This window comes from Lathyrus oleraceus, chromosome 7 (genome assembly GCF_024323335.1).
Source record: "Lathyrus oleraceus cultivar Zhongwan6 chromosome 7, CAAS_Psat_ZW6_1.0, whole genome shotgun sequence".
Lineage (NCBI taxonomy): Eukaryota > Viridiplantae > Streptophyta > Magnoliopsida > Fabales > Fabaceae > Lathyrus > Lathyrus oleraceus.
The window spans coordinates 229,770,457-229,782,224 of NC_066585.1; the positions used below are offsets into that span (position 1 = coordinate 229,770,457).

Consider the following 11,768-nt stretch of genomic DNA (forward strand, 5'->3'; position numbering starts at 1 on the left):
AATTCAAGGCAACATGGCTTATAAGTTCATTCAAGGAGTGTATCGATAGGTACTAACGAATCGAACTAAGGATATTGTAGTGACACTTCCCGCAAATGCGGTCATAGGCTTCATTCCTATACAAATCAATCCATATTACCCCACCATACCTAGGCCTTCTTTTCATTTTCTTCAAGTCCTTTTCATTCAGGTGCAATCACATTAAGCCCGTTATCCGTACATACTCATAGTAAAGTGACCGGTTAGTGATTATGATCTTAAGCATGGGGCTCTGGTACATAAGTTGGTGTAACCCCTTTATTTAACCCAATTTGCAGTTGTGGGGAATTGGATCGTAATCCACCCTACCAAGTTCAGCACCAGATACCTCTGAACTAACCAACAATATGTTTCGCATGTTTCGCACAAGTCTTTATTTTGCTGGGTTAAATGACCGTGTGAGAGTCACCTAGCCCGGATTTTCATACGACTTGAGAACACAACAAGAATTTTTTTTTGTGATCATTCACTTATTTTCATCGGTCCCCTACGTAGAGCACGCTTAAGCTGAAGCTGAATGCAAGGATAAACTACTTAAGGACTTATTTGGAACAAAAATTGGGGCCACAACATATGGGGTATCAGGATCGACTCTTATAATCATGAAGCCTACGGTGTTAAGACAATATCGATTTTTAGAAAAAGTTTTCCCAAGTCTTTTACATCCCGTCATAAACCTATCTTATAGCCTGAATATTCAAGATGTACTATTTTCTTTGCTCACAATTTTTTTTTGGTAAGGTTAAAGAAATGGGAGAAATACGGATACACTACACAGATGACTCGTCAAACACATGTTATTCTATTGAAAGGAAAAGAAAACAACTGAAACACACAAAACATACTAAAAATAAAGGAAAGCGATAAAAAGTGATAAAAATCTCCTCCCACACTTAAACCGAACATTGTCCCCAATGTTTCGATATGAGATAAGGTAGGAGTAACCTGGAAGACAGAGAGAGAACTATGGGTGATCACCGGTACCGTCACCGTCACTGCCCTGGTCAGGATGCTTTGGTCGACGACGTCTGCTACGAGTACTAAGTCCTTCCTGCAGCTGGCTAGAGCGACCTAAGAGAGACCCTTGGGTGGCCTCGATAAGTGTGAAGTGGCGCTTATTAGCCTGTCGCTGGTGATGCTGCTTGTTAGTGATCGCAAGTAAGGACTCAGTGATAGTCTGATGTGCTTGCTCACTATGTTGCTGGGAGGCTACCATAAAACTCATATCATCTGTCAGTTGTTGGTTTATGGTATTCAGAAGGGTGTCACGCCTTTCATCACGAGCCAGGTGCTCGTGCTACATCTCCTCGGTGATGTAAAAACCGGGAGTGGTACCTGCAAAATGGTCAGAGGAAGAAGGTGTAGTGTGTGCAAGTGATGCAGTAGGAATATCATGAGCGGATGACTGGTCGCGCCGGTCATACTCATCATCGGTCCCTTGCTCATCGTCCATAGGAACATTAGGTGGCAAAGGACTGGTAAAAGGTGGAGCATCAAGATCATACGTCCAATTCCTTGCATGTCGCACATCTGTATGCTGAGAGCAAGGTAAAACAACACTGGGTATAGCTACACCATGGATCATGAGGTGAAAACCACCTGCTCGCCGCACCTTGCATAATTTCATATCCTTCAAAATTTTAAGTTAATGGTGCGGTGAGGGAGTGATTCCAAGGTGGCTAACTCAGCGTTGAGATTTAACGCTCTAGCAATAGAAGTAATTAAACCACCGAAAGAAATGGTTCATCCCTTTTTAAGAATGGCAGACATATGTGCAAGCATAAAAATAACAAGATTGGTCATTCTATTAGTGAGGCAACCCTGTAAAAATAGCAACTCACGAGCATTTACTTTGTTAGAATTTTCCCGACTAAATATAGTACATGCCAAAAGGTATCGAAAAATACGTATGGCCGGGTTATGAATATTAGAAGCTAAAGTTCCTTTAAAGGAAGTGACAACCACATTTGATAATCTATTCCAAAAAGTAAACGCTTCGAGTGCCCATTCAGCATCTAAGGGTGTCTCATAGATGGCACCCTCACCGTAAGGCATTCCTAACAATCTCGCTAAGGCATCGGTAGTGTATTCGTATTCCACATTAAACATTCTAAAACAAACGGTACCTACTATGCTAGCAGTGCCAGGGTAAACAGTGTAAATTAGGGAACTCAAAAATTCCCTAGTTAGCCTATCATAGGTGGGTGCTTTACTAGCAAAAACATCGTGTAATCCTAAAGTATCAAGCATACCTGGTAGCGAGGATTTCCCGTGATTGCAATTTTTATAAAATCTTGTTTTGTCGCTCTCCGGGTTTTCCTCCGCGAAGAATGATGTTGTTGAACTCCATTCCGGCCATTAATGGTGATTGAAGAAAAAATGGGTGTTTATGGAAAGGAAGTGAAAAATGGAGTTTTTGTGGGTTTTTGGTGGAGAGATGGATGAGTGAAGTTTGGAAATGGTAATGGTTTGGAGTTAAAATGAGGAAGTTGGGATTTTTCGTGAACTTTGGTGGAGTTGGGAGGAGGAGAAAATGGGTTTGGAGAGGTTGAAAAAGGTGAAAATGGTAAAATTAGGGATTCTGTCCCGTTAAAGGTTTAGAGATCATGGCGCCCGCCATGGCTTCGGAATTGGTTGGACCGGATTTGGTCATTGCTACTTGGGCCACATCTTTTTTTCTTCATTTTTGCAAAAAGGGGGGTGCACATAGGTTTCTATGGTATGCTATTTTTTTTATTAAGCTTGACAAAACAAAATAAAATAAAATAAAATAATAAAATGAGATAAAAATAAAATAAAATAAAAACGGACATAAAAACAAATAAGAACAATGTATATATATATATATATATATATATATATATATATATATATATATATATATATATATATATATATAAGTCAAAAGGAACAATAAAAACAAGCATAAAAAATAAATAACGGGAAATAGGTAAATCAAACGGCATCTCTCGGCTGGTGATAGCATCAACGCTCAGGGTATAGTGGAGTCTCCTCGACTTCGTATCCTCGAAGCTCTTCGATCTGGTGTCGGAGGTCGGCGATATCATCATTCAGTATATCAGCTTCATCGGCATGTGTGGTGACTGTAACACCCCTTTTTATACCCCAAAATACTTAACATATAATCAGAGTGAATAAGCACGCATATAAACAAAAGGGCGTCACAACGACGTTTTGAAAAACTAAAAGCTTTCAAAAACCAACATCGTTCATCATCAATATACAATACACCTGGTCATTTAAAATAACACGTTTTCAAATATCATGAATATACAAGAATATGCGTTCGCAGCGGAAAATAATGAATACTCATGTATTTCATAAAATGATTCATGTCCCATACCATGATCATCTCTCAATAATAACATAATACATATCCAAATAAGACATGAGTTCAATACTACTAATCTAACCAGTGTTACATGACCAGAGCATTGACTCACTACCTAGTCTCTAAATCAAAGCACGGAAGCTCTCCAGCTAAATCTCGACTAAGCTACCTTCCACTTACTTCAGCAATACTACTCTTGAGTATCTGCACGATGCCCATGTAAAGCAACATTCAAACAGAAAGGGTAAGAATTCAAATCATTATGGAGAAAGTATAATAAAGCACAATGATTAAATCAACAATTAAAGGAATTCATCACACATTGTATAACCATCTAAATAATACTAATCAATGTTTATTTCACATGTTTCAAACATACATCAAAACTCAAGGAGTATAATATGAAAATCCAATGCTATATTCCCAAATATACACTTAACTATAATTATCACATAATCACATATTTTACCAAGTTATGTATCCAAACATCACCAAACTCAATTACCATATCTCATACACACATCACAATCACATCAATGCATACATTCAATTATCACATAACTCTAATGTGACTCAATGGAAGACATGTGACTCTATGCATGTGGTACCGCAATGTGAACCCAACGTTTCACCGCTTTCCGATTCAATATCTAGAATCCAAGCCACGCTTCCGATCCGGACAAGATCAAAGCCACTACGCCTATTTCCAATTAAGGATCAACGTCTACTACGCCTATTTCCATTCAAGGATCAACGTCTATTACCATGTGAACCCACAGTTTCACCGCTTCCACCATAAATCCGACCATGCCATGAATGAATGTACAAACACCAATAATATATGCAATTAAGATCACCTCTACCATCTTAACATTCCACATATCACCATAATTCAACTCTATGAATTATCCACCAATGGTACATATACACATTCATAACAAATATACTATTCACATATATAAGCTAATTATCAAATACGCACACTTAGATTTTATTCCAAAATGGTTAGTCTTTTAAAAGTTCTCAATTTTTCCTTTTTCAACAGTGGTAATCGGTTAACACTTTTGGGGTAACCGGTTAACCCGAAAACAAAATACAATTTCTGGCAGATTTTCAAGTAAGTAACCGGTTAACGATTTCCTGGTAACCGGTTAACCCGAAACAAAATTCAATTCCTGGGCAGATTTCGTTAGCATGTAACCGGTTAACACTTTCTTGGTAACCGGTTAACACGGTTTAAAATTTTAATTTTCCTTAACGGGAGAAATGGTACTACAGTAGAAAATATTAAATTGGATTCTCAATCTATCCCTCAATTTCACCCATATATCAATTCTAAACATAATTAATCATCACAAATCAAAGATTACTTATCAAAACCTAACAATTTCAAACAACCATAAAAATTAGGGATTTCAACCTAAACATATTTCTACCCATTGACCCAATCATACTAACCCATAATAATAAGGATTCTCCCCCTTACCTCTTCAATTTTCTGGAAACCCTAGCTTCTCCCTTGTTCCTCCCCTCTTCTCCTTACTTTTCCTCTTTCTTTCTCTGTTGCCTTGAAATGACCAAATGAGCGTTACCTCCCACTCTCATCACCTCTTACTATCCTAGTATATATTTGGGCTTAAGAAATGATACCTCTAATTTAATTAATAGGCCCAAAAGACATAGTATTATAATATCTCTATTTAGTTCAAATAAATTAAACCAACACAATATACACACCAAGTCAATTAATTCAATCAATTATTATACTACCTAACAACCAATTAATTAATTAACACCCCAAATAAATAAAATAAAATAAGATAATAATATAAGAAATAAATACTAAAATTGGGTTGTTACAGTGACTGATACTTCGACCTGCAAAGATACGTCAGCGAGCTCCTGGCGAAGCTAGGCTAACTCCATACGAAGCTTAACCAGCTCAGACTGCATGCTTGGACTCTGAAGATTTGGATCATTGGTGAGCACTTTTATTCTGGTAGGTGCGACTCTCTGCTCGTCGAATGTCTCGCCTTGGCCTTCTATGGCATAGGCCCAGTTGGCCTAATCAATAACACAAGTTACCTGAGGGTCCGGTAAAGTAAAGTAGTGAATGCTCTCACCCTTGATCAAGAGCCTGTATTGATCCGGTTGGAAGGAAGATCTCCTCATGAGGCCATGGTCCAGACAGAAGTCAATATCCATCAAAGTATAGTTGCAGTAAGGCGTCAGGTGAAATAGTCTTCTATCAAGTCCCATGGCGGAGGCTATATGAGTCACCGTACTTCCAACGTGTATAGGACTCACAACGGAGCGAGCATTAAGATAGAGACTCTCGATTAGAAAAGCTTCACAATCTACTGGGCGTGACTGGGTGGTACAATACATGAAGAAGATCTCTTCAGCATTTACATGCGTATCAGGGTCACTCTTCCCCAGGAAGGTGTGGGCAATAATCATCTGGAAGTATCTGAAAGCAAGATTATGAATCTTGTTGGAGATTTGGGTGGAAGGGTCAGGGCTACCTCCACACGTAATGTCACTCCAAAACTTCTCAACGTCTCGGCTTAGGAAATAACTCATGGGGAGCTCAGATGAGGCATCATAAGCAGTCTGAAATCCAAGTAAGTCACCGAAACGCTTGTGGTTGAAGGTGTATTTTGTCCCAAACAAGCTGAAATTAATGTAGCCACTATCACTAGCGTGACCAACAAAGGGCTCGTAGGTCAGCGAGCTCAAGAACTCCAAAGTGAGGTTCCTGTAAGTCACATGCATCGTATTAGTATATTCATCCCATTGCAACTGATTTAACAAATGTCTGACACTAGGCTCAATTCCTAATGCCTCTATGCAGCTCGAGTCAGGATATCTGGTGGGCAGCATTGGGCATTGGGAAAGCATGGCGTAGCGCTACTCTTGAACTGGGTCACGAAAGATCACTGGCATAATGTCGCAATTTTCCATCCTGAAAAGTTAGGTTAAAAAACAGAGGACACCTGAAATCGCAAATATTGTAAATGTTAGTCTAAACATAGATATATACACACATAAAACAAATGAAAACGTAAATTGAAATAGTAAAAGTAAAGCAAAGGAAAAGAAATCATGGGTTGCCTCCCATGCAACGCTTGTTTAACGTCGTTAGCTTGACGATTCAAACTTTATATATCAGAGGTAGGAACTGGAGTGTCGATCAGAGTATGGCCAGGATATATCAAATATCCTGGATATAAAATGTGATCCACCATCACTTATGACAAGTCGTGGTACTCCAAATCTGGGAATTTTTTTATTTTTAAACATCTTGATGACTACTCTTGTGTCGTTAGTGGGTGCGGCTATAGCTTCTATCCATTTGGACACATAGTTAACTGCTACCAAAATGTACTTGTTTCCCATCGAAGATGGAAAAGGTCCCATGAAATCAATACCCCAAACGTCAAATAATTCTACTTCTTGGATGTTCTTCAAAGGCATTTCGTCGCGTCTTGAAATGTTTCCAGCGCGGTGGTACCGGTCACATTGGACAATATAAGTATGGACATCACGCCATAATTTTGGCCAATAAAGACCATCTTGAAGGATTTTAGCGTATGTCTTGGATGTGCTTGAATGTCCACCATAGGGTGAAGAGTGACAATGCTCTATGATATTTCTGACTTGTCCTTCCGGGACGCAACGTCGAAATATGTTATCTGTTCCTCTTTTGAAAAGGAGTGGTTCGTTCCAATAGAAATGTCTTATATCTTTAAATAACTTCTTGTTCTGTTGATAGTTGAGGTCAGGTGGTATGATATTAGCAGCTAGATAGTTCACAAAATCAACGTACCATGGTACTCTACTAATTTCTGAAACTGTCCCAAGGTTGTCTCTATCAAGTTCAAGGGGAACGGTATCTAACTTAGCTATCAATCTATCATAAGTGAAATCATCATTTATAGGTAAATGGTCTGGCTTCAAATGCTCTAGTCTGGAAAGATGGTCAGCAACTACGTTTTCTGTTCCTTTTTTGTCTCTAATATCTAAGTTGAATTCTTGTAGAAAAAAGGATCCATTTAAGTAGTCTAGGTTTCACATCCTTTTTGCTTAGAAGGTAACGGATAGCTGCATGGTCTGTATAGACTATAATCTTAGATCCTACAAGATAAGACTTAAATTTATCGATTGCGAAAACTACAGCTAGGAGTTCCTTCTCTATTGTTGTATAATTTAGTTGAGCGACATCTAGGGTTCTACTAGCGTAATATATTACATGTAATTTCTTATCTTTTCTTTTCCCTAAAACAGCTCCTATAGCGAAATCGCTAGCATCACACATTGTTTCAAAGGGTTGAGTCCAATCCGGAGTTTGTAAAATGGGTGCTGAAATTAATGCTTGTTTTAACTGATTAAAGGCTTCGATACATTTTTCATCAAAAATGAATTCAATGTCTTTCATCAGAAGGCCGGTCAGGGGTTTTGTTATTTTAGATAAATCTTTTATGAAGCGTCGATAGAAACCGGCGTGTCCAAGAAAACTACGGACTTCTCTAACTGTCTTAGGAGGGTTAAGGTTTTCTATAACTTCTATCTTTGCTTGGTCGACCTCAATGCCTCTTTCATATATTATATGTCCTAACACTATGCCTTCTTTAACCATAAAGTGGCACTTCTCCCAGTTTAACACAAGGTTAACTTCTAAGCATCTCTCTAGGATTTTCTCAAGGTTATTGAGGCAATTCTTAAATTCGAACCCACACACCGAGAAATCGTCCATAAATACTTCCATACTTCCGTTGAGATAATCTGCGAAGATTGACATCATACAACATTGGAAAGTAGTTGGCGCATTACAGAGTCCAAACGGCATTCGTCTGTAAGCAAACGTTCCGTAAGGACAGGTGAATGTTGTTTTCTCTTGATCCTCGGGGTGTATGGGTATTTGGAAAAATCCAGAATATCCATCCAGATAACAAAAGTAAGAGTGTCTGGCAAGACGCTCAAGCATTTGATTTATGAATGGAAGGGGGAAATGGTCTTTCCTAGTTGCCTTATTTAGCTTCCTATAATCTATGGACATACGCCATCCGCCTTCTATACGTTTAGCTACATGCTCGCCCTTCTCATTCTGCACGACTGTGATGCCTCCCTTTTTGGGTACCACATGTACATGACTTACCCATTTACTATCAGAGATTTGATAGATTATACCAGCCTCTAGTAGTTTAAGGACTTCCTTCTTTATCACCTCACTCATCACAGGGTTGATTCTTCTCTGATGTTCTCTGGAAGGTTTTGAATCCTCCTCTAGCGAGATCCTGTGCATACACACGGATGGCTTATACCTTTTAAATTAGAGATGTTATACCCTAAGGCAGAAGGGTATCTTCTTAAAACATTCAAGAGTCTATTTGTCTCATTTTGGTTTAAAGTGGCACTAACTATTACTGGGCGGTTCATTTCTTTATCCAAAAACTCATATCTTAGGTTCTTGGGTAGTTCCTTAAGTTCTTGAGCTGGTTTTTGAGAATTTGGTGAAAGGTCTGGCATAAGATCCAAACATTCATTGGTGTGAGGTTTCGTTTCCTCTAGCCCGTCATCCTTTTCATTCGGGTTTGAAAATGGTTTGATCTGAGGTTTTTCTTGATCAAATTCCCTTATGCATTCATCTATGATATTGATCGTGTAACATGCATCTCCTAGGATTGGTGCCATCAGGAATTTTGAAATAATAAACTTGATCTTTTCATCCCCTACTTCGAAAGTTAATTTTCCTCTTTTAACATCTACTATAGCTCCGGCTGTTGATAAGAATGGTCTACCTAAAAGGACAGGGATATCGTCGCCTTCCTTGATATCCATGACCATAAAGTCTATTGGGATATAAAGTTGACCGATCCTAACTGGGATGTCTTCTAAAATGCCTACAGGATACTTAACAGACCTATCGGCTAATTGGAGGGACATCTTAGTTGGTTGTAATTCTCCTAAGTTTAACCTTTTACATACAGCTAAGGGAATTAAACTCACACTAGCGCCTAAGTCTAGGAAAGCTTTGTCGATCAGATGACTCCCTAGAATGCAAGGTATAGAAAAAATACCTGGGTCTTTCTCCTTCTTAGCAAGTTTATTCTCAGAAATAAAATTTCATTCCAAGGGTTTGGGATCGTCAAGTCTATGCTTGTTGGTTAAGATGTCTTTGAGAAATTTGGCGTAAGATGGAATTTGGGTGATGGCTTCGGTAAAAGGAATCTCTACATGAAGCTTCTCTATTACTTTTATAAATTTTTGGTATTGGTTATTGATTTTGGTTTGTTTAAGTCTTTGCGGATATGGGATTGGTGGTTTGTACGGGGGTGGTGGTTTGTAAGTTTTATCCTTGGCTTCTCCTTCTTGGTCAGTTTGTTTCTCGGGTTCCACCGGTTCCTCTTCTTGGTTGGTAAGTATATTTCCTTTAGAAGTTTTAGACTCGCTCATTGCTGGGTTATGAGGCCCTTCGTAAGCGGTCCCACTTCGTAACGAGATAGCGTTAGCTTGCCCTCGAGGGTTTGGTTGAGGTTGTCCAAGAAATTGTCCTCTAGGTGTAGTTTGTGGGGCTTGGTTTTGTGCTACCTGTGAGATCTGGGTTTCAAGCAATTTTGTTGTGAGTGATTATCTTATCAACCTTGGTTCCTAATTGCGTTATCAGTTCGTTTACGTGAATGTTCTGGTTTAGGAATTCTTTATTTTACTGAGTCTGGTCTGATATAAAGCTCTCCATGATCTTCTCAAGGTTAGGCTTCTGGGGCACAACTTGCATAGGTTGATTTGGTTTTTGGGCTTGATAACCTTGTAGTCTCTAAGGTGCATAATTTTGGATAGGGTTCTGGTTTTTATAGGAAACATTCGGGTGATTCTTCCATCCAGGGTTGTAAGTGTTTGAAAATGGGTTACCTTGGGCGTAATTCACTTGGTCGATGTTCAGATCATTCAAAAGGTTACACTCTGCCAATTCGTGTCCTTTAGATCCACAAAGTTCGCACTCTGTGTGGACTAACGCTGCGGTGTTAGTGTTTGTAGACATATATTCGATCTTAAGGGCTAAAGCATCCATTTTCGCCTACATCATGTCCATAGAGATTATCTCATGTATTCCACCTTGAGTCTCCTTTTTCTCTATTGATGCTCGTTCAGTTCTCCATTGGTAATGGTTTTGGGCCATATCCTCAATTAGGTCACAAACTTCAGGGTAAGGTTTGTTCATCAGCGCGCCATCAACGGCAGCGCCGATGCTCATCTTTGTGTTATAATGGAGTCCATTATAGAAGGTATGAACGATCAGCCATTGTTCTAGGCCATGGTGTAGACAGACTCTTAATAGCTCTTTACATCTCTCCCAAGCTTCAAAAAGCGATTCTCCTTGGTTTTGAGTAAATCTACTTATTTGGTTTCGAAGAAAAACAGTCTTACTAGGGGGAAAATATCTAGCAAGGAATACTCTCCTAAGGTCTTCCCAGGTAGTTATTGAATTAGCTGGAAGTGAATCTAACCATGAACGTGCTCTATCCCTGAGGGAGAAAGGAAATAATCTTAAACGGATCGCATCAGGTGAAGCACCGTTAGATTTATCGGTGTCGGCCAATTGGATAAAGACTTTTAAATGTTGATTTGGGTTCTCAGTAGCGAGACCCGCAAATTGGTTATGTTGCACTAATTGTAACAAAGATGGTTTTAGTTTGAAATTGTTGGCAGGAATAAGGGGGTTTACTATACTAGAACTAGGTTCCTCGTCAGAGGGTTGGGAAAATTCCTTAAGAGGTCTCCAGTCGCGATTCTCGGCCATAGCTTTCTTAATTCGGATGAGTAAGAGGCGTGTACGAGTGTAACGTTCGGGTTCCGCTAAAGGATCTACTAAATTTCCGGCACTACAAGTTCTTTGCATTTGCCGGCTAATAATGCCTTACTCTAGACAGTGTAACAACAGGGTACGAAATTTGATGAAGTTGATCCCCGGCAATGGCGCCAAAAACTTGATCGCTTTATTTGCAAGTGCACGAATCGTGTCAGAGTAATATAAAAGAATATCGATCCCACAGAGACCAAATCATTAATCTATCGATTACTATCATTACGATGTTTATCTAAGGCGGTATAAAAGAGATATTGATGTTGTAAAATAACGATAAATAATAAATGCAGTGCAGATAAAGACAAGGTTTAAATGTATTTCACGTCGATTAAATGATGTTTCAATTTTCTAAATAGAACTACTTATGAGGCAATATTTTCTACTCTTGAAAAGAATCCATTTAACAGGAACTGTCGCTTTCGCGTATTCAAAACCGAGTTTACCCTTAAATTAAGGCCTTTTATTGTCACTTATAAAAGGTGCGCAGAATGCTAAAGTAGTAAACTTATT

General features: G+C 38.9%; 1 pseudogene; it reads left to right on the forward strand.

Annotated features, from left to right (window-relative positions):
• Positions 1 to 10,701: 10,701 nt before the first annotated feature.
• Positions 10,702 to 10,800, forward strand: LOC127109488 (uncharacterized; annotated as a pseudogene).
• The last annotated feature ends 968 nt before the right edge of the window (positions 10,801 to 11,768 follow it).